This window comes from Hylobates moloch, unplaced genomic scaffold, assembly GCF_009828535.3.
Source record: "Hylobates moloch isolate HMO894 unplaced genomic scaffold, HMol_V3 SCAFFOLD_18, whole genome shotgun sequence".
Classification (NCBI taxonomy): domain Eukaryota; kingdom Metazoa; phylum Chordata; class Mammalia; order Primates; family Hylobatidae; genus Hylobates; species Hylobates moloch.
In genome coordinates, this window is record NW_026652293.1 from 58,041,823 (window position 1) to 58,065,040 (window position 23,218).

A 23,218-nucleotide genomic window follows, 5' to 3' on the forward strand; every position below is an offset into this window, starting at 1 on the left:
AAGTAAAACAATTGTGGTTGACAAAAGTCTTAGGACAGTCAGGGTTGAAGACACAATTGACAAGGAAGATTGGTTATTTCTGTGGCATGCAACAATTTAACATAATCTTAATTATTACTGATAACATATGCTAAGATCAGAAATTTAGGGATTCACATGATTTTGGAATATACATTAATAACACATTTATATAAATGTAACCCAAAGAAAGTTAAACATTTACTATATGACAATGATTTGTATATAATTTTAACATACCAAATAAGCCTAATATGTCTCTCTTGGAATTCAAGGGACCCTAATATCTAAAAAATTAGTTTGTGGTCAAAAAGACTGAATGTATTTATTTATTTGTTTATTTTTGAGATCAGGTCTTGCCCTGTTGCCCAGGCTGGTGTGCAGTGGCACAATCATGGCTCACTGCAGCCGCAACCTCCCTGGCTCAAGCAATCCTCCAACCTTAGCCTCTCAAGTAGCTGGGACTACAGGTGTGTGTCACCATGCCCAGCTAATATTTGTATTTTTTTTTTGTAGAGGTGAGGTTTTGCCATGTTGCCCAGCTGGTCTTGAAATGGGCTCAAGCAATCAGCCTGCCTCTGTGTCCCAAAGTGCTGGTTACAGGCGTGAGCCCCTGTGCCTGGCCAAAAAGACTGAATTTAAAACTTGAAATTTTGCTTTTGGAAAATTTGTCAAATATCAAAGGTTTAATACACCTGATTTCACAAAATAGGGTCACAGTCACTATAGGATAGTTATTCGTTTAGCCAGAAGGATAATTCAAATATTAAAAAAAAAAAAAAAACACCAAATCCTGACCTTTACTTTTTGATAGGAAATCCACTTTCCCAGATAATAAGACAACAAAGACAGTGTGGGGCCAACTAAACCTGTCTCTCTCTCCCCTCTTTTTTTTTCCTGCAGCTAACTCAAAAGGTAAACAGAAATCTCCTATTATCTCTTATTAATATTACACATTTTGTTCAAAAGAGAAAATCGAATTTACCTCTGTATAGTGTATTATTAATGTTAAAGCTAAGTTCAATAAAACCTTATAAACAATTTTATCTAATTTTAATCAATCTGACATTTATATAAACCTTTTATAACCTTTTATAATTTTCTATTAGAGCAGATCAATGCTTCAAGAAAATCTTGTTATTCTGACACAGAGGCCCAGATGCTGGCGTTGCATCAGTGTGCTTTTGATATTAATGTTTAGTTTTTAGAAAGACTGAACTAATTTTACTCCTCAAAATTGGCCTTGCAATCTCACATGCCCACCTCTTCTGCTATAGTCCCTGGGCCTAGAGGGATTGAATAGTTTTAATTTCTGGCCCTGTGTCTCATGAAAGCAGTTTGTTTTGTCACCCTCTCCTGGGTCTGAAGACGAGGCTTTGACTGGTGTCAGTGTTGAGGATGTAGCAGGAGTAGGTGCCTTTTTCAGACCCAGGAGTCAATGCCCTGTAACTTAATAGCACGAGGACTTTAAAAGCAATACAGCAAGTTACATGGATGTAAAAACCTTAATTCTTTCAAATTTCGGTTTTCCTAATTAATCAAAAACTTAATAATGAGGAGATAGAAATTCTCTTAGTAAAATGTAAATCTGCTTCTTAGGCCAGTTACCAAAAGGCAAAGAAAGACCTTCTGCAGCGTGATTGCTTCTCCTTATGGGAAGCTCATTTAGATAACCTGAAAGCCAAACCTGAGGGGAAAAGAGTACTTGAATTAATCAGGTACTGGAAGAGTGTGTCCAGGGTCATGAGTGAACCTTGGAAAGAAGAAACCGGGAAACTAGTACTTTGAGCAGGGGAACAGCATGAGAAGTTTGCCAGTTACATGGAACAATTTAGACATAATCAAGAAAAGCCAAGAGTACAGAATCAAGTTATACTGGAGAAAACATTGCTTTTCTAGACCTTACAGATAAACATTTCAGCATCAGGCCACTGCAGTAGTTAGAACTGGAGGAAAAAAAGTTAAAAGAGCTAGCAAAAAAGTTGAAGGAGAGAGTTAGCATCTCAGGCCTTTTCAGGGGGAGAAAAAAGCTGAAAGCAGCAAGACACATTCTGAGACATGAATATGAGAAGTTTTCAAAAAGAAACAGTATAGAACCAAAATCAAAACCTGTTGTGATTTTATTAAGAGCAAATCGATATTTTAAGGGAATTTTTTTCTAACATAGGAGACCAATCTTAACTTTTTCACATCTCTTTCCCCTACCACTGGTTCCTTTCTACCTTGTTTCATAAATAACCTTTCCAAATCCATAATTTAACCTTTAGATAATGTATTAGTCCATTTTCATGCTGCTGATAAAGACATACCTGAGACCAGGCAATTTACAAAAGAAAGAGTTTTAACTGGACTTACAGTTCCGCATGGCTGGGGAAGCCTCACAATCATGGTAGAAGACAAGGAGTCAGTCACATCTTACGTAGATGACAGCAGGCAAAGGGAGATCAGCTCTCATGAGACTTATTCGCTACCATGAGAACAGTATGGTGGAAATCACCCCCATAATTCAGTGATCTCCCACTGGGTCCCTCCCACAACACATGGGAATTATGGGAGCATAATTCATGATGAGATTTGGGTGGGGACACAGCCAAACCATATCAGATAACTTCTGAGTTAAACAAAATTATTATTTTTCTCAATAAGAACACATCTTCTTTGGCACATTTTATATACAATTTTTTTTTTCAGGAAAGAATGTACTGAACACATTTGCGTTTCTTTGTTTTAAAGCAAATGACAAAGACCCAGCTTACCAGCTTTACTTTTTTAAAACCCAAGCTTAACGTTGCACGTTTAAATGATTGTCAAGACCTACTAAATTGCCCGCATTTATGCACAAGTAGAAAACATCCTTAATTTATATTAAACCAGAAGTGTATTACCATTAATGCATTAATATCTTTCACTACTAAACACTGAAAAAAAATGACATTGTTTCTATAGAAGGCTTGTCCTGGCAATGTTAAAGTCATAACAGGCTGACACTGCTTGGCTCACATTTCCAGACGTGCTGGAAAAGCAGATCCATGCTGGTGTTAGTGTACAAACTTGTCCTACCACTGAAGAGTGAAGGCTCACCTTGGAGTATGTTTAATAAAAAAGCAAAGTGCATACAGAGATTTACATTAATTTTTAAAACAAAAAGTCGTATTTTGTGGTCCCAACAATAAACTCAAATGTCTATGACAAAAAGGAGCTCTGAGAAGCTGTTTATAAATACTTTAGGTACAGTTATACTGAAAGTTGAGTTCATTGGATATCTTCAAAAACTGTTTTTGTTAATCCTCAGATGGTGCTTGTTATAGTTTAACATTTCTGTTAGGTGTGTGCATCGAATTCCTGGTTATCCAAGCGCAGCTGCTGCTCCTCGCCATGTATCGTTAAGGACTTTAACTGGCCCTCTTCTTCAACTTCTGCTTTCTTGACCATTCTTGACAATCCTTTTTTTAGTAATTTTTCTGCCGTTAACCATTTCAGTAGAAGTTGATACACATTTGAAGTTGCCCATCACACTACCACCAGTGATGTGGAAGAGGATGAAATGAGTCCCCCGTGACCTCGTGACCAGAATGAAGTACATCCTGTATCAAAAGAAGAAAATCCACTTCCAAAATATGGAAATCTACTGAATGCTGAGAAAAACAACCCATCCCTCAGCTTCTACTCCCTCGGGGACCCCTTTGATTCCCAAAAAAGTCCTCAAATAGGTTTTCAAAGTAGTGGAATGAAAATGGGTCCCTTCTACCAAAAAATTCCCTGAAGACATCATCTAGGTTATGAAATGTGATGACAAACTCAAACAACTGTCAAAATGACTTCCGCTGCCTCCTCCACCATTTAATCCTCCTTCTGGTTTAATATAAATTAAGCTGTCTTATTTTCTAGCATCTGACACCACCTCACATGTCTTGGCTACTTGTTTGAATTTTCTCTCTGCTGCTTTATTCTCAGGATTTTTATCTCGGTGCCACTTCAGTGCCAGTTTCTGATACGTCATTTTAATATTCTCTGGTAAGGCATGTCTGCACACCTAGAACTTCATAGTAATCCATCACATTTTATCAGATTGTTGGAACAGGTTGGAGGATGTGGGCAACTGGCGGGAAGCGGGGGAGGTGGGGCGGCAGCATGGCTGTGTTGGTGATTGTGGCCCAAAATTATATATTAGCTAGAATTCCTATTCTTAGTAACCTTAAATTTGAGTGACGATCTAGGAAGCAAGTAATTCTGAACTGTCTATCAGATGTTAGCATTTTATAGGTAAGAACATTCCATAATTTTTTTACAAAAACATGCTTTGCCTATATTATAACGCTTTCTTAATTGGAAATGACTTAGACATCTAGTGAGCATCCAAAATAATTTCAAGATTTTAAATTACATAAAAAGTTCACTTATAGCAATTATCCCATTTACATTTCACTCATTTTTAGCAGTCTAGATTATGTGTGAGAGCTGAGATATTAGACAGAGCTAGTCATCATTTCCTTGTTAATTATTTTTATAACCTGTGCATATTAAGTGCTCACTCAAGAACCTTAAATATGTGGGTATTTTCACCAATAACTCAGAAGATTCAGCTCTTTCAATTAAACTAATGATATTAGTCTTACTTATAAAAAAATCACACAAAGATCATTTTGTTTTGGCTGGATTTATAGTTTTATAACCTTCTGTGCCAAACTCTGACACTTTAAAATATCTAGCAGAGACAAATATAAAACCCAGAAAAAATATGTTGACAACGCTGAAAACATTTCTATTTTAATCTTACCAATAATTTTAAAGCCAGCTTGTTTAGGATTTACTTAAGTCACATGAACTTGAAAAAGGCTTGGACTTATTTACTTAATTTATGGGTTCCTTTTTATTTATAAGCCAATTTGGTACCATGTAAAGATAACACGATATCCAGACACATATGTACACATATAAACAAAGATCCAATAGCTTTTACCTTGGAATTCTAGCCATGAGATAGTAGTGCAAACTCACCTGTTTATGAACATGTTCATGTGGCTAAATTTTGCCCTGGTAGGTAATCCAGTGAAGCCTGTGAACCAAAATTTTGGGTTAAGCAGTTCCCAAGGCAGTTTGATTTTTAAAGGCCAAACCTCCCCAGACTCCAAAGAACACTGGGGCCAAACAGCACCACAGAAGAACATCATGTATGAGGTTGGCGCAAAAATAATTATGGTTTTTGCCATCTGAAAGCAATGGCAAAAACCGCAATTACTTTTGCACCAACTTAATACTAATCAGTCCTGACGCTTTTTAGATGAGCAGCATACAAGCCTGGATACAAGGAACTCCGACCCAGTTTCCCATTTAACAGTAAAATGAATCCAGTTGTAAGACAGCCCTATGATTCAAAGACCTTCCAAGATGAGATGAGATCAGGCTGTTCGGGGTGGTATGGATATGGCCGTAGACTTTCCCTTGCTCTCTTGGCCCACAACTACATTCATACCAACCTAAAGAGTGCATCCAAGCAGGCTGCACTGTGGGATTGAACCTTGACCTCCCACAGCTATGTCGACGTACACACAATCACCAATACACAATCCAACTGCAGCAGCAGCCACCATGCCCCAAGAGTGTCCAAACTGAAATAGTTGGGGTGCTTTCCTCTCTTGGTTGGGCTTATTCAACCTGCAAATGGAAATTTCTTCAGAATTCTCAAAATTGAGAGGAGCAGTTGTCACTGTTTGGACCCACAAAACATACTTGTCCAGACACAGATGTGTATACACACAAACAATTACTAACAAGCCCCAAGAGTGTCCAAACAAATAGGTGGAGGGCTTGCCTCTCTGTTGGTTACACTTGTTCAACCTGCAAATGGAAATTTCTTTGGAATTCCCAAAATTGAGCCATTCCCCTCGTCTGGTACCCACAAAAGACACTCACTTATCCAGATGCAGATGTCAAATTTCAAAGGCTGTTCTTCATAGGCAATCAGAAATGCAGTAGGGGCCACAGTGACAGAGTCAGAGAGAGAGACCGAAATCCACCTCCAGGCAAAAAAGGGCCAGGTGGCTGCTTAGGAGGGCTTCTGAAACTCTCCTGGCCCACGGCTGCAGAGCCTTGAACAAGGCCTTCTGGTCAAGGAACCAAAATCTGTTACTGAAATGCCAGGGGTTTGGTCTAGTTCTGTTGCTTGATGCACAGAAAGCCAATTACTGAGACAATGAATATTGCCAGGGAAGAAAGCTTTATTTGGGTGATGTCAGCCAGAGTGATGGGAGATTGCCTTAAATCAATTCCTCTCAGCCAACTAAAATTGGGGGTTTATATAGTAGGGAAGGAATGCAACCGCGTGCAGGAAAATGGGAATTAGGGAGAGGTATGGAAGCAGTCATGATGGATGAGGGATCTGGCATCTCACTGGATGTGGTGGTCTAGTGAGTTTCAGTTCCTTGCCTGAGGGTCGGTTTTCTGAGGAAGGAATTCAGATAAGACAAATGTAAGTTTCAACTTTTAAGACCAGGGAGAGTCAATTTCCATGTGTATTCAAAAAGCCATCAGCATAAGTTCTATGGGCAGTTGGACTGGTTTCACTAGTTGTGAAATAGATGAAGTTGACTAAAGCACATTTAAAATTTGGACCACATTGCATTGTCTTGCCTCCTCCATCAAATATTTTTGCTGGGTCATATTTTGTATTCAGTACTTAGTCATTATTGAGGGATGCTACAACAAACAGTTTAATGCCTATTGCTGTGCGTGCTATGGGGGTGCAGTATTCTCCATTGTAGTTAAAATTTGTACAGAAAATAACTTTTAAATATGAGTTTGGGGAATAGTTTGTTTCCCCTGAGAAACTGGTATCCTTTTTCTTTATGGACAAGGACAGCTAAGTAACTGATTTCTCTTTCCACTTCAGCTTCTAGGAAACTTATTTTTAATTTTTATTTTGTTTTAGAGACAAGGTCTCACTCTGTCGCCCAAGCTGGAGTACAGTGGGGCAATAATATCTCACTGCAGACTTGAAGTCCTGGGCTCAAGCGATTCTCCTGCCTCAGCCTCTTGAGTAGCTAGGACTACAGGTGTGCACCACCACACCTGGCTATTCTGGGAAACTTAGATCCAAATTTTCAAGCCAATGAATTTGGCTCTTCGAGGGCCCTGTGGTCTTGGTATCTCTCTCTCTCCCACCTCTGTATTTCTTCCTGGGTCTAATTTTTATTTTCAATTATTTTTCTTTATTTTGTGTATTTCTGATAAACCATCTGAAATAATTTTTTATAAGGTAGAGTATTACACACTCTTGAATATGTATACATTCAGTTAGTTAATTAGTAGGTCTTGGACAGGATGGTCTGGATGGAGGTTCTGAATCCTGAGACCTGCTGTGTGATGGATAGACATGTGACTGGGCCTCAGAACTGCCCTCTTGTACACTGGATACTCCCAGGCTTTATCTTTAGTGAAGAAGATAATTTGCCCTTAAGCACACTAGGAAGACAGTCTGGTGCAGAGAAGGAGCTAACCTACTTCATCTAAATGAAGAACTGGGTGAGTTGCTGTGATCAACTAATGAAGGATTTATGAAAGCATTTTGAAAAGTTTAAAATGTTTTCTATTTGCTCATTTAACATTTATTGCAAGCACTGGGCCAAGGATATGAAGATGGGTAAACTCATTCATTCTTTCAATAGATACTTATTGAATAACCACTGTGTGCCTTGCCCTGATCCAGGTGCTTGGAATGCAGCAATGAGCAAAACAGTGTCTCCTTACCTAGAGCAGTACTTCCTGCAATCCTCGAGGCACTCGTAACCTAATGGGATTCTTTGTATGTGTTCTTTGCATTCTTTGCATCTACTCATATGTGGTAGGACTCACTTATGAGATCAAAGCTGTGTTTTAGACTTAGGGTTTATGGACCTAAGTTACGACATGGAAGATGTTTGTATTTGCAAAAAGATTTACAGTTCCTCCCTCCCCCCTCCCTTTTTCCCAGCACCGTGGAATGATATCTACAGGTTAGAGTCGATAGGTTTAGTGATAAGCCCAAGGATTCTGTCTGTAGGTTCCCGAGGAGCCTAGTGTGCTAGGGATGCTTCAGGTGATGTACAAACAATCCCCGAGTCACGTGTAACCAGTCAGGTGGCTCTCAACTGGCCTGGCCAAGCCACCCTCTGGTTTTGATTTAGCAGGTACAGGGCAGGGTCTGTGCCAGCTTGTATTTTGGCAACTTTCCCAAGGAGTTCTGAAATGTTTCCCACCCCTGTTCCATGTTCAGAAATACTGATGCAATGCAACGTGCTAATTTTGCACATGAGGACACTGAGACATAGGGGATAAAGGGATTGTTCAAAATCACACAGTCAAAAGCAAAGCCAGAACCCAAACTCAGGTTCCTGACTTCCCCACAATGCCCTTTCCACAAGCCCAGGTGACGGACCTTTTTCTGAGCATGCAGACAGCTGGTACTGTGAGGTGTTAATGGGCTGTGAAATAATCCATCCTGCTTTCTGACTGGCCTTGGCTCAGGTCTGGTAAGGGTTCCAGCAGGGTCATGTCCTGTATGCTCTGGTTGTACTCTGAGTTGATACTGTGGTTGCTATTTTTCCATTGAAGTATTTTAATAAATTTGTAATGCCTGGCTCTTAAAATTTCCCGAAGTGGATAGTGCTATTTAGAAGAATCTTAATAAAGTGCATAGGTATCCTCCTGGTTGGGGCGAGTTTTTCTGCAGGTGATCATTAGAGTGGGCACTTGTCTTAGGAGCCCATGGAGACTTTTACAAAGGGCCATGGCTCAGCCCTCAATCGCCAGTTCGTGGATTTCTGCAGATTTGGAGGAAACTGCTGCCAAAGATTGTCTTTATACAGAAGGAGTCTGCCCACTGGGTACAACATGGAGGCTGAGCCACTGCATTTTAGAAGTTTCTTCTTAGTAGTTGATTCCACATTTGGTTTTGAGAACTTTAGGCTTTATCATTCAAGTCCTGGTATGATTCTTCTAGACTAGGAAAGGAATTCTAGATCCCCCAACGACAGTCTCTCCACTCTTGGGCTACCCCAAATGTTTGCATGGTCATCATGTCACGTGTTTATGGTTGATATGTGCCTGCTGAGATTGTGGTCTCTCCCTCCTGGGCAGTTTGCAAGTTGAAATTTCATTCCTTCTACTTGAGGTTGCCCTTTCCTGACCCCTCTCATCTCCGGTCACATGGAGTTCTTAATCCACTTCTGTCATCCTGTCCAGGGACTACACCTTGCCTTCTGTCTGCAGCTCCCAGAACAGTGCCTCATACATAGTAAGTGCTCATTAAATATTCAGCGAATGAAGCAACTCTGACTCGTGAGTTGACCTGGCTTAGTCCCAGATACTGGCATCTGACGACAGGAGAGGACTAATTAGAATCCTCCAATTTCATAAAGAAAATACAAAATAAGGTAAGAGTCTATCTTTGTGTCTTAGGGGCAAGGAAGAACTTCTTAAATAAAACTTCAGAAAGTATAAAATATGAGGCAAAAATGAGTGAAATTGATTTTCATTCAGTGAAGGACACCATAGCCACAGTTAATTAATCAACAGGTGACTGATGAGAGAAGGTGTTTAAAATGTCTAAAATTGAAAGAGGATTCGCATCTACAACATACCAGCAACCAGTACAAATCAAAAAGAGAAAAAGGCAGCGATCTTGTTGAAAAATGGTCAGAGCATCTAAGCAGACAACAAACAGAAAAGGAAACCCCGAAGGCTAACGCTTTATATAAAGAGTTGCTCCAACTCATCTCTGGAGAGATGCAAATTAAGACAAGGGAGACTGTACTTTACCTATTAGACTGCAAACGCTAGAAAGCTGGATTCTGCCAAGTGTCTGAGGGGATGCGGGACAGAGAATCCGCAGCTCTGCTGGGGGAATGTAACCACTTTGAAGGGCAGTCAAGGAGGGCAGTCAGTCTAATTAAAAAACAACAACAACAACAAAAAAACAAAACCATGACCCTACAGTTAAACTCCTAGGTGTAAATCACAAAGAAATCGGCATACCAGTCCCTAAGGTGACATGCATTAGGGTTTTGTGACATTATTTGAGGTGACATGGTCAAGTCTGTGTTTCTCACTGGTAGCGTGGATAGACAAAGTATAGTGGCTGCTCCCATGGAGCCCTGCAGCTACACTTCTGAGGGCAAAAGGTAAGAAAGAATGGGATACAAGTTGGGTAAATTTAAAATCTATGCACACATACAGAATACACATTTTGTAAGAACACAAGGAACAGAAAGATACACATGAAACATAAACCAATAATTGCCAAGGATGGACCAAAGGGCTAATGGGATAAAAGGAAATGAATGAATGAATAAATGAACAATTATATATGTAAGAGAGGGCCTTGCTCAGATCAATGATGATATCTCAAAACAAACTACAAGCAACCGGTCACCTACAGCTTTTAAGTTGTTTTAACTTTTAAGTAATGCCGGAGCTGGCATTACTGCGTTCCTTTATACATATTCTGTCTTCAGTTTGATTAAAATAATCCATATTTAGGTGAGCAACTGATGCCTTGCTCAGCAGACTACCACGCCCAGAAGCATTGTGTTTTCAGAGTCAACACAAAATGAACGGCAGCTGGTAGAGGCCAGCTCCTGTCTGCCTTGCTTTTTGTTGTATCTCCAGCTGCTACTACAGTGCCTGGCAAATGGTAGATGCTTAGTAAGTATTTTTAGGAATGAGTAATGATAGATCTTCTTGGAAGATACTTTGGGGAACCTTTCTGATGCACATCCACACTTGGGTGCATGCTCCCCCAGAGCTGGGCTAGGCTGGCCATGGACCCTTGAGGCCTAGGTGTCGGAGAAGTACCCAAGGAATAGAGGACACTGGACCAGAAGAAGGAGGGAGGCTGAAAACAAGGATCTTGAAAGGATGTGTGGAAGGTCACCAAACATTTGAGCCAGAAATTGCTCCTGCATTCTTATGTTTGAGAACCAAGGATGCCAGAGGATGCACAAGTTTGGTGAGAGGAGGGGGAACCTGGGGCTGGGGGTGGTTACCTGGGGTAGGCTCTGTGGCCCCAGTGTGCTTCATGTGCAGGGCCACCAGATGTAGTGCTGGTGGGCCGGCTGAGTTAGGGGGCTGGTGGAGCGTGGGGATCCTAGCCTGATTGCCCCAGGGAAGGTCCCAGCACACTGCAGGCTGCCCCCACTTCTTCCCAACCGCTCCCTCACTGCTTGAGCTATTCAGAGTGGGTACCCGGCCTATGCCTATGACAAGTCAGCAGAAAAGGGCCTTCTCATTCCCTTCTCCTCTCTGGATTTCACCCTGACCCAGATGGCTGCTGGTTGGAGTTGAGGATGGCTGTGCTGTCACCTGAAGCAAGTCAGCTGGGGCTAGGTCTGCCTGGTGTCCTGCTCATTTGGCTTTAGTCCCAGAGTTGCACAGCTCCGGAGTGTCTTTGTTTCCTGTTAACTAGATGGGAACCAGGGAAGCTATGTCAGAACCAGCTGTGTCTGCAGATTCTGGCACACGATGGCAAATAAGCCAACGTGTCCTGTGTTTCCCAATTTGTACTCATCGTTCAGGTCTAGGGACTCTTCCAGGGGCAGCTGATGCCTCCCTCCTCAGCTCACCTGCTGGTCTCCAGCTTCCATCCTGGCAACTCTGAGTTCATGTTTCCACCTGTTACAGGATGGGCCATGCTGGCTTTATCATCCACCTGAGTCCTCAGAGGGGCTCTGCCATGGCTTTTACCTACACCCCGTACCCCAGCTTTCCCCTGCAGTGACTGGATTCTCCTGATTCAGAGGGTGTGTTGCTAATGATTATGCTCAAGACCAGAAAGGGGAGGAGAGCCCTGAGACCAGAGGGTGGGGCCTGAACATCTGCATGGTAATAATTATGGAAATAAAAGTGTTAATATTAATGTTTTAACTTTACGTGCTAGGCATTGTGCCCAGTGCTTGTTGCACATTATTTCATTTAATCCTCAAAGTATCAATATGAAGTAGGAACCACTACTGTCTCCTGTTTATACTTGAGGACACCGAGGCTTGGAGGGGTTAAACACTTTGCCCATAGTCACACAAACAAATGAGGTAGAATTTGGATTTGAACTGAGACGTACTGACTCACATGGTATGTGTAACAATGACACTGTTGTGCCTTTTACACAATGGCATTCCCCCCACCCCCGCACCAACAGTCTTTATTTCTCTCTATCCTGGTGCTGTAGTCTGTATCACCCCATTCTGCATTCATAGCAACTAGTTGAGGTAGAGATTATTCTCATTTTATGGATAAGGAAGCCATGACCTGGAGAAGTGAAGTGACAAGCTCCAGGTCACAGAGCTGGGAACTGGCAGGGTCAGGATGCAAGTGAGACCTCCTTCAGGTCCAGGACTCTTCACTCTAAAGAGGCAGCACCTGTTAGGGAGAGAGAGGCGTGGAGCTAGGGGCGGTCCATTTTGTGATGGTGTGAGGAAGGGATGTAGCTATGCAAGGACTTAGAAGATGGTGGCACAGGAAGATCTGGACACTCGGGGCTGCTGCTCAGGTGTGGAGGGCATGGTGGCAGAAGGGCTGGGTCTCATTTTCCTGACCAGCGGCTCTCCTCCTATAGAGTCTAAGGGGCTCTTTATCCTTAAGGCTCAGCTTTGGAATTTGCCCAGCCCCATCCTTTTGTGGAGCCTGTTATGGGTAGCCCACAGCACAGACGGTCCCCACTCATGATGAGGGTGGACACTGCTCTTGAGACAATGATAAGCTACCCTGTGCAGGCTCTGAGGGCGAGAGTGCCAGGACAGGTCCCCTTCTTCTCTGGTCCTGAGGCTCCTCATCCCTAAATGGAGGAGGCTGGGTCACACACTTTTCCCAACTTACTGTAAGGCAGCTTCCTTCGTAAGATGAGTGTGTGCCAAGATGCGGGATGCCATGATTCATGATGGTTTCTTACATGTGAAAAGGACCCATTGGTTATCACTCTGCCATTTTCCCACCAAGCCCCAATGGCCAGGGCCCAGCACACTGCCCAGAGCCTGTGACAGTCCCTAGTATTGGGGGTTTCTGGTGGTTAACTTTGCATGTCAATGTGACTTGGCTATGATGTCTAGATATGTGGCCAAATGTTATTCTGGATGTTTCTGTGAGGGTGGTTTTAGATGAGATTAATATTTAAATTGGTAAAGCAGATTGCCTTCCCTAACATAGGTGGGCCTCATCCAATCAGCTGAAGGTCCAGATAGAATGAAAGACGAACTTCCTCCGAGCAAGAGGGAATTCTGTCAGCAGACAGCCTTTGGACTTGAACCACAGCACTGGCTCCTTCCTAGGTTTCCAGCCTGCTGGCTGACTCTGCAGAATTGGGACTTCTCAGCCTCTGTCATTGCATAAGCCAATTCCTTAAAACAGATCTTTTTCTGTGCATATATGTACACACATCCTGTTGGTTCTGTTTCTCTAGGGAACCCTGACCAATACAGAGGTGAAATGGGGTGGAATTAGGGCAAGACTCTGAGCCTCTCCAACCAGAGCCTCTGTGCTGGTTGGAAGTTTAACTTCCTCTCCTAGACTCTTGGTCATACAGGGATAAGCAGACCATTCATTTGATTGGGAGCCCTTAAAAGGCAGGACTCTGGTGCTAAGCCTGTTGTGTCCTGCCCTGCATGGCACCCCGTGTGGCTGGATGGTATGTTTATTGCGGCACTATTCACAATAGAAAAGACTTGGAACCAACCCAAATGTCCAACAATGATAGACTGGATTAAGAAAATGTGGCACATATACACCATGGAATACTATGCAGCCATAAAAAATGATGAGTTCATGTCCTTTGTAGGGACATGGATGAAACTGGAAAACGTCATTCTCAGTAAACTATCGCAAGGACAAAAAACCAAACACCGCATGTTCTCACTCATAGGTGGGAATTGAACAATGAGAACTCATGGACACAGGAAGGGGAACATCACACTCTGGGGACTGTTGTGGGGTGGAGGGAGGCGGGAGGGACAGCATTAGGAGATATACCTAATGCTAATTGACGAGTTAATGGGTGCAGCACACCAACTTGGCACATGGATACATATGTAACAAACGTGCACATTGTGCACATGTACCCTAAAACCTAAAGTATAATAATAAAAAAATAAAATTTAAATCAGGATTAAAAATAATAATAATAATAAAAAAAAAAGGTTCCTCACTCCCCCTCGCAGAAGAGGGAGAGACTGCATGGCCCAATGGAGGAAGCACAAGGAAGAGAAATGGGGAAGGTGAGGACTGGCCCCAGCTCTGCCCTCTTCAACCAGATAGCCCTGGACATTGCTAATGACCTCTCATTCTTCTTGATTCTTCATTTGCAAAGTGGGTGTCACATCATTTGGGATATTATATACAATGAACATAAAATCAAATAAAACATGTGAAAACACTTTGGAAAGCTTCTATTACTCCATGACGTCTGGCATTGCACTTTTTAGAGAAGGGAGTGGGTTGAGAGACCCTGAGTCTTTTTCCAGACCACTTGGTGATGGGAGCTGAGCAAGGACTTGAACAGGTGGGTGGTACCCATGTAGAGTCCCCAAGAGGCTTTTGAGTTTGCAGCCAGTGCCACTTGCTTCTTGGAGGCTCAGGGATGACTAAGCAAACACTTGCATGTAGCAGTTTAGAATCAGTGTACAGAGAGACTTTAGGACTCAAGGCTGTACTAGTTTCAGGCATAAAACTAGGACTAGATATAAGATGTATGTTATAACCAATAAAATCACTCTCATCTCTCATTTTTTTCCTCTCCATTGGAGCTCTTTGTGCTCTAATGGGACCTCAGAAAGGGCCCCTAAAACTTGGGCTGTGGTTTGAAGACATTGCTCTTTTGGGGACAAGACAGAGGAAGTAAAAAGCAGAATTCTCTCTAAATTAGAATTGTATTCTGAGCGTGGGTTTGGGGGACTTACAGGAAGGTTTGGGGTGAGTATAAAAGCCTGCTTCCCTGGGGAGGTGTATATTTTGGGTCAGAAATGCTCTTGTTTGCATCTTTCATGCTAACGTTCTCAGGTAGCACCAAAAGCCATTCCTTCCAGATCTTAGATGACAGCAGCAGTAGTTTCAGGTATTTTGCAAATGGAGTGTATTTGTTCCCTAGGGCAGCCTTAACAAATTACCACCAGGTGGGTGGCTTAAAACAATAGGAATTTATCTCTCAAAGTTTGGAAGGCTAGAAGTCTGAAGACAGATGGGCCACGTTCCCTCCAAATGCTCTAAGGAAGAATCCTTCCTCGCCTCTTCCCAGCTAATGGTGGCTCCTGGCAGCCCTAGATGTTCCTTGGCTGATAGCTGTGTCCCTCCAATTGCAGCCTATGTCTTCACATGGCCTTCACTGTGTGGCTTTTTTTCTGTCTCATAAAGATGACCCCATCTTTTCTAATTACACCTGCAAAGACCCTATTTCTAAATAAGGTCACATTCTGAGGTTCCAAGTGGATGTGAATTTTGGGGGTCACTATTCAACCACAACATGGAGAAATCAAGAGAGAAAGGTCTGTTCAAAGTGGCCCTAATGCAAATAGGAGTATGAGCACAGAACTGGGGGAGGGAGCTGTACCTATTCACAATTGGACCTGTAGTCAGAGTTCCCAGGAGGTTTGGGGCATGTGCCTACTCATTAGAAAACTGCGCAGCTTTTCCCAGTGCCCAAATGCTCTCTGAGAGGGGTTAACCCAAATCCATCCTCTGAGTCCCTGGGTATGACTTGCTAGGATTCATGATCTCTTTAAATATTGTCCCTGAACATTGAGTTTTCATTTGGGTGAACTTGCTACTGCTCAGAACAGACTTGAAAACTGTCAGCCCAGCACCTGTTCCTCAGTCTGCACAACTGACACTGGTTTCACACCGATCAACCTGTATCAGCAGTGGCCCCCTCGGTCATGTCCATGCAACTCCTTTTGTTAGAGTGAGAGACCACAAGCAGCAAACACAGTCCTGCAAGTCATATAAGGGCCGCATCCCCGATAGAGTAGATGGGCTAAATGGCTTCATGCCACACCGTCTATTTTGGGGAGCTGCAGTTGGATGAATCCCGCACAGTTGGGATCCTGGCCAGCCCTGAGCCTCGACCTCCCCTCCCCCTGCTGTCTGTCTCACTCTCTGGCTTCTCCTGTGCAGGCCTTTCCGTGCCTCACACCTGCCAAGCTTATTTCCTGCTTCTGGCATCTGCAGCATAATTTCCATCTCTGGAAATTTCTTCCCAGACCTTTCCATGTCTGGCTCCTGGTCATTCAGTCCTCTCAGCTTAAAAGATAGCTCATCAGAGAGCCTTCCTTGATCACTTCCCTCTCTACTCCCAATTCTGTTTCTTCCTATCAGCTGTTTTATTTTCTTCACACAGTCTTCCATTTTCTGATGCTTTTCTTATCTATTTGTTAATTATCTCTTCTGCCCTTACCCTTGATTATAACTTCTGTGATGACAGGGACCTTCTCTTCTTTCTCGCTCCTGTCCTAGAGAACCAAAAATGGTGCCAGGTACATCGTGGGTATCTAGTCAGTATTTTTTTTTTGGCCTCTTCAGTAACCCAACATTTTCTTTTTACCCGTTCAAGTCACAGAGGGGCAGCACATCGTGCTGGATGGAGCACTAACCAGTCAAAGACTCAGAGACCTGGGTCCAGTGTGGGTTGTCCCTCATTCATCATGCAAGGTAAAGTACATCATTCAAACACTGTGACTGGGTCTCGGTCTCCTGAACTGTATGCTAGGGGGAGATTCCTATCCAGTTCACAGAGTTCTTATGCAGATCAAGTTATGTCAATAAGATAGTGCAGTACACATGCAAGGTAGTGAGGTCTCAACCATTTAAGAGCTTTCAGAAATAAGAGGAGCAAATGCAGGGAAGAGAAAGTCCCAGAGAAAACCAGCCTCTCCTAATGCTAAGCTCTCTGATGGGGCAGCCCTAGGGACTTATTAGCTAATGCACGTTGACATTTCAATCGTTTCTTCATCTTCCAGGAAGGTTTTTTTTGTTTTGTTTTTTGTTTTTGCCATAGTACAGCATGGTTATTTTTAGCAAAATAATGATTTCAGACAAGTGAGATAACTTTTAATCTCCTAATTATAAATTCTGTGGACCCAAAGAAGGAAGCATGAGATGCTTTATGGAGTGTTTCTATGGTTTCCCACCTCTTGAGGTGGGTCCATCCTGCTTCCCTGCTGGTGTTCAGGCTGGATGGAATCCAGGCGGTCTAGACTTAGGGCAGGCCCAAGCAGGACTGCCCTTGCTGTAGTCCTTGGTGAGGCTCCGCACAGTGAGCTTCCATGGATCGTTGCTTCATGGTCCTGTGGTTGGGGGAACAGGGAGGGGCAATATGCTAGAGGGTTGGGGCAGCTCCTTTTGGGCTGAACTCGCCTAAGCCTAGTGGTGGTAGGGATAGGGTTCAGTGTTCATAGAAACAGCTTCACTTCTAGCATGTTCTCTGTTTGTAGCTGCCCTCCTTTCTGGACTTCTCGGTGGCTTCCTCTGGCTCTGCCTGTCCTGAAGCCTCCATCCAGGCTAGTACTCCACTAAGTTCTGATGTTTGCCCATGTATATTGCCTTATCTTACTGATGTAACTTGATCCTTCTCTCTCCCTCTGGTGCTGCATCTCCTGCAAGACCTCTAATTTTCTACCCCAGAGCCTCACCCTTGCCCCACTTTTTCTGGCAGGGCCGGGCCCCAGGCAGCGTAGAGGCAATTTGGCTTTCAAGGACCTCAGTTATGCTGCTTGGGGAGGAACAATAGCTTTTGCTTTGTTTCCACTGCTTTGCTGCCAACTTTTCTTACATTTTCTGTGATCACTTAAACCTCCATCTCAAAAGTCTGGTGAGAAAAAAGCAGGGGAGATGCCTGATGAGGGAGGGTGAAATACAAAAATAGGGGTGGCTGTGAATATAAATCTGCAGATTTGACAACTGATGAAATGGGCGAATTCCTTGAAATCACAAACTGTCAAAGCTCATGTCATAGGAAATAGATAACTGGAATAGTCCTAAATCTATTAAATAAATTGAATTTGTAGTTTAAACCTTCCTACAGAGAAAACTCAAGTTTTAGAAAAATATGTAAGTGAAAACCTCTATGATTTTAGAAGTTCTTAGATTCAAAAGAGTTCATAGGTTGAATACCAAAATATGATCCATAAAAGAAAAACTCATAAATGGGATAAACTAGTGTTAAAGTGAAAAATTTTTGCTCCGAGAAGCATACTGTCAAAAATGAAATGACAAGCCACAGCACAGAAGACAGTATTTGCAAATTACATATTTGACAAGGGACTCATATCCAAAATTTATAAAGAACTCTCAAAGATCATCAGTAACAAAAAAACCCAGCTAATTTTGTTGTAAAAGAGAAAATGATTTGGACACACATTTCATCAAAAAAGATGTACAGATGACAGCTAAGCCCATGAAAAGTGCTCAGCATCGTTAGTCACTGGAGGAATGCAAATTACAGCTGTAACGATACCTCGACACACCTACTGAAATGACTAAAAAACCAACACTAGGCAAAAAACCCCCCAAAACTAAACTGAGAGTGCTTAGTTCTGGCTAGGGTGTGGAGTAATGGGAACACTCATGTTGCTTGTGGGAATGCAAAATAGTGCAGCCACTTTGGAAAACAGTTTTGTCAGTTTCTTATAAATTAAATCTACACTTACCACATGGACCAGCAATCCCCCTCCTGTTTGTCCAAGGAAATTGAAAACTTATGTTTAGATAAAAGGCCTTGTGTAGGTGTTTATAGCAGCTTTATTCATAATTATCAAAATCTGGAAACAACCCAAATGTCCTTTAACAGGTAGACAAATAAACCGTAGTTCATTTGTACAATAGAATACTACTCGGCAGTAAAAAGGAACAAACCATTGATATAGGCAACAGTGTGGCTTAAACTTAAACACATCGTGTATTCACACATGCTTATAAAAGAAAGCAGGCTCAGAAGCCTACATACTGCGTAATTCCATTTTTGTGACTTTCTGGAGAAGGCAAAACTAGAGGGATGGAGAACAGATTAGTGGTTGCTGGGCAGGGGACAGGGGTGAGACATGGCGGGGGGGTGTTGCAGGAGGGAATTTTGGGGGTGATAGAACTGTTCTGTCTTGATTTTGGAGGTGATCACATGACTGCATTTGTCAAAATTCACAGAACTTTTCACCAAAAAGAGTGAGTTTTACTGCATTAAATGTAAAAATGATTTTTAAAACAGGTGAGATATGAAATGATCTTATCATTGGTTTAGCAGTTAAAGTTCACCTAAAGTTCAGCAGTTAAACCTGTACTGTCAGTTGCTGGGCTGAAGGGTGCAGTGGAGCCTTGTAGGACACACACACAGGCTGGTCTGTGAATTCAACTGAATTCAACTATGCTGGCCGTTCATCTGCCCATCCTTACATCATTGTGTTTATCGCACTTGCAGTCTATTGCTGATGCTAAGGCTTAGCTCTAGATAGAAGTCTGCCACATGCAAAGGATGATACTACACTGTGGGGCCCGTGGCTTCTATCCTCAGACAGGTCAGGAGGCTGGGACTGGGAATCTATGAATTAGTGCTAAGTGGGGGGTAGCCTAACCCCTGCCTCCTCGGGGAAGCTTTACTTTGGTTCCATGGGGACAGCTGTTCATTCTTCTGAATGTCTTCTGACTCCTTATTTACTTTTCTCTGTATGTACTTGGAGGCAGAATAATGTAATGGTAACACTCAGGTTTTAGTGTTAGGCAGGCCTTGGTTTGGATCCTGGCATCAAAGAGTGATCGTGGGCAAGTAACTTAACTACTTTGGGCCTCAGTTTCTTCTTCTCTGAAATGGGACCAGTAATAGTGAGGTAGGTACTATTATTGGTTCCATTTAATCCTTTGGGTGGTCAGAGGATTAAATGATAAAAAGCATGTGCAGCATATAGCCCGGCAGCTGACATTGTGAGCAGGCAATACACGAGAGCTGTTATTACAATCATCTTGATAGCCCTCATCACACTGTAGCACAGTGGCCTGTCTACATGGGGGTCTTCCCCTCTAGACTAGGAACTTGGTGAGGACAGGCACCGATCTTGTTGACTTTTGTGTCTCCAGTGGTTAGCCATTGCCTGTGTATAAAGGATGCTGGCTGAATGTTAGGTGAATGGATGGATACATTAGCGAGTAGACACTGGGGGCAGGGACGCTGAAAGCCTTTGTCCTCATGGGTGCACTGCCATCACATCATCAGAAAGCACCCATGAAGGACCTCTTATCTCATGGAGCTCAAAGGCATAAGCCACACTTCAGGCCTCCTTCCTCTGCGCCATCCTCTAGGTGGGGCACTGAGGTGGGCCGAGGTAGGGGTCGCCGGCTCTCAGCCTGGCTGAGCGGCCCCAGATCCCCATTGGCTCGTCTCTGCTGCTTCAAGCTCCAGCTACTTTTGATCTATTCAGTCTAGACCCACCTCCCTGCACTCAGACAGAGACACGGGCCCTAGAGCAGGACTGGGGATGGGGATTGTCCACAATGTGGGGGCTCAGCTCCCTTTCCTCCATGGGTGCCCAGTCTCTTTGTGGGGGGCCTATATGTGGAGCACTAACAGTTGTGGAGTTCTGCAGCTGTCCAGATACTTACTTTCAGTGACTGGATCAAAATATAGTAAACTGTCTTTATAACTGGATAGATAATAGGTGCCAGGAAAACCGATGTCAGCCTCACAGGAGCTAGGAGTGGTGAGCTCAGAGCTCTGGCCTTGGTCCTGCTTGGTCTACATTTATGTCAGGGTGAATGTGGTTGTGGGTATTGACGATACTGTGTTTATTAGGATTTATATAATAGTTGGGAGATAGGTCATGTCTCAAAAGATTGGACCAGTAGATCAGATTGAATAGGGAGGAATTAACCAGGATAAATATTAGTTCCTGCTCTTAGGCCTCCAAATCCAACAATGCTTGTGCAGAATGAGGTGGACTGAGTTTAAGTGAAGCACATGAAAAGACCTAGGGCTTTTAGTTAATGCAAATTCAGTATAAAGCCAGGAATGTGATATGGCCACAAAAAAGCTAATGCAATCAGGCTGGATTAAAAGAAGCATAGACTATAGAACAGAGGAGGTGAGTGACATCTCTACTGTCTGTGCCAGCCACCCTCACCTTGAATCTAGTGTTTAGTACTGACAGTCACACTTTCAAATGGGCATTTACAACCTGAAACATCCGTGGTGGACAATCAGGATGATGAGGCAACTTAGCGCCAGTTTGTGTAAACAATGGTTGGAGAGATTTAGCTTGAAGAAAAAAGATTTGCTGGGGTCCCTGTAGCTGACAGTACTTAAAAGGGTTCTTTGTGGAGGAGCGATTTGACCCATGCTATGTGCCTCTAAAGCAGTGCTGTCTGATAGCACTTTCTGTGGTGATGGGGATGTTTTGTATCTGTGATGTGTAATAGCTACTAGATAGATAAGATTGTTGAACAACTAAAATGTGTCTATGAACTGAATTTTTAATTTAATTTTAATTAAAAGTTTAAGCTTTAATAGCTACATGTGGCTAGAGGCTACCGTAGTGGAGAGGATAGCTCTAGAGGGCAAATGAAAGAATAGGCTGGGGTCAGCAGATTTTTTTCTATAAAAGGCAAAATAGTAAATATTTTGGGTTTTGTGAGCCTTACAGCCTGTAACTACTACTCAACCCTGCCGTTGTGCAAAAGCAGTATCGATAAAAGAATGATTGCTACTATATTCCAATAAACCTTTATGGATACTGAAATATGAATTTTAATATAAGCTTCACATGCCACAAAATATTCTCCTTTTGGTTTATTTCAGTTATTTAAAAAAATGTTAAAAACATGAAACCCTGTCTCCACTAAAAATACAAAAATTATTTTTTTTGTATTTGTATTTTTTTTGTACATGGTGGCACACGCCTGTAATCCCAGCTACTCACGAGCCTGAGGCAGGAGAATTGCTTGAGCCCGGGAGATGGAGGTTGCAGTGAGCTGAGATCGCACCACTGCATTCCAGCCTGGCTGACAGAGTGAGACTCTGTCTCAAAACAAAAACAAAAACAAAAACTAAAAAACAAACCAAAACATTCTTAGCTCACAGGTTGAACAAAAATGGGTAGCAGGCTGGATTTGGCCTTCAGGCTGTAGTTTGCTGACCCTGGCTTAGGCTGTGGGTGGAAGCTTCAGGGAGTCATATATTCGTTTAATAAGGAAAGTAATGATTAATTAGAGGTAGCCAGAAATGGAATGAGCATCCTCAGTAAGTGGTGAGTTTCTTATTACTGAAGCCTTTAAGTACAGGCTGGATAATTATCTGGCAAGGGATGATATAGAAATGTGTTGGTTTAATACAAGTTATACTGGAGTTTTCTTCAAATTCTGTAGGAGGATTGAAATCAGGATGACATATGACTGCTTTAAAATTCTACTTGCTTTGTAGAGGGAAGTTGTTTTCTCTCACTTAGTGCTTACTCTCAGCCCCATGTTGCTGGATTGGGGACATTTGGGGGTGGGAAGCTGGCTTCCTTGCTTCAGCAATTCTGCCAAGTGTTCAGGGACCCCTGGGATGTGCCTTCCTGGGGAGTTGGTTATGTCTGTTTATTTTATTTTCCCTTTTTTCTCCTGCCTCAGCCTCCCAGATAGCTGAGATTACAGGTGCATGCCACTACACCCAGCTAATTTTTGTATTTTTAGTAGAGATGGGATTTCACCATGTTGGCCAGGCTGGTCCAGGCTGGTCTCGAATTCCTGACTTCAAGTGATCCACCTGCCTCGGCCTCTGAAAGTGCTGGGATTACAGGCGGTCATGTCTGTTTATTTTCAAAAGGAGAGACTTTACTGGGAGCACCCAAGGCTTCCACACCCTAAGAAAGGACACTCCCCTGGCCAAATCCCACCTTGTTCTATTATTTGTTCCTTCTGTAGCAGACAAGGTAGCTGTGGTGAGGATGTGGGCTTGTGAACCTTCACCTGTCAGTTAGGTCCTTCTGTGGAGGGCCATGTCTCATTCTGTGACTGGAAAAGGTCCTCTCCAGCATTCTTTCCTCCAGGGATATCAGGAAACTGTTGTTCTCTGGGGAGTTCTGAGTCTTTGTCCAAAATGAACCGTAGGACTGAAGTCCAAAGGACTGTGCTTTGAAGCGCTGACTGTCCAGGAGCTGACCGTCCAGGCTTGTGGACATCTAGAGATTTGGTTATTTCTATTACTGTCAACTCTACTGCCTTGTTTTTC

At 42.8% G+C, this 23,218-nt stretch overlaps 1 protein-coding gene and 1 pseudogene across 3 annotated transcripts in view; one reads left to right on the top strand and one right to left on the bottom strand.

Moving 5' to 3' along the window:
• The window catches only part of CNIH3 (cornichon family AMPA receptor auxiliary protein 3), a 137,210-nt gene that overhangs the window by 47,409 nt on the left and 66,583 nt on the right, over window positions 1–23,218 (top strand). The gene's annotated exons all lie outside the window — the stretch shown is intronic.
• On the bottom strand, window positions 3,340–23,168 carry LOC116457938 (dnaJ homolog subfamily B member 6-like; annotated as a pseudogene).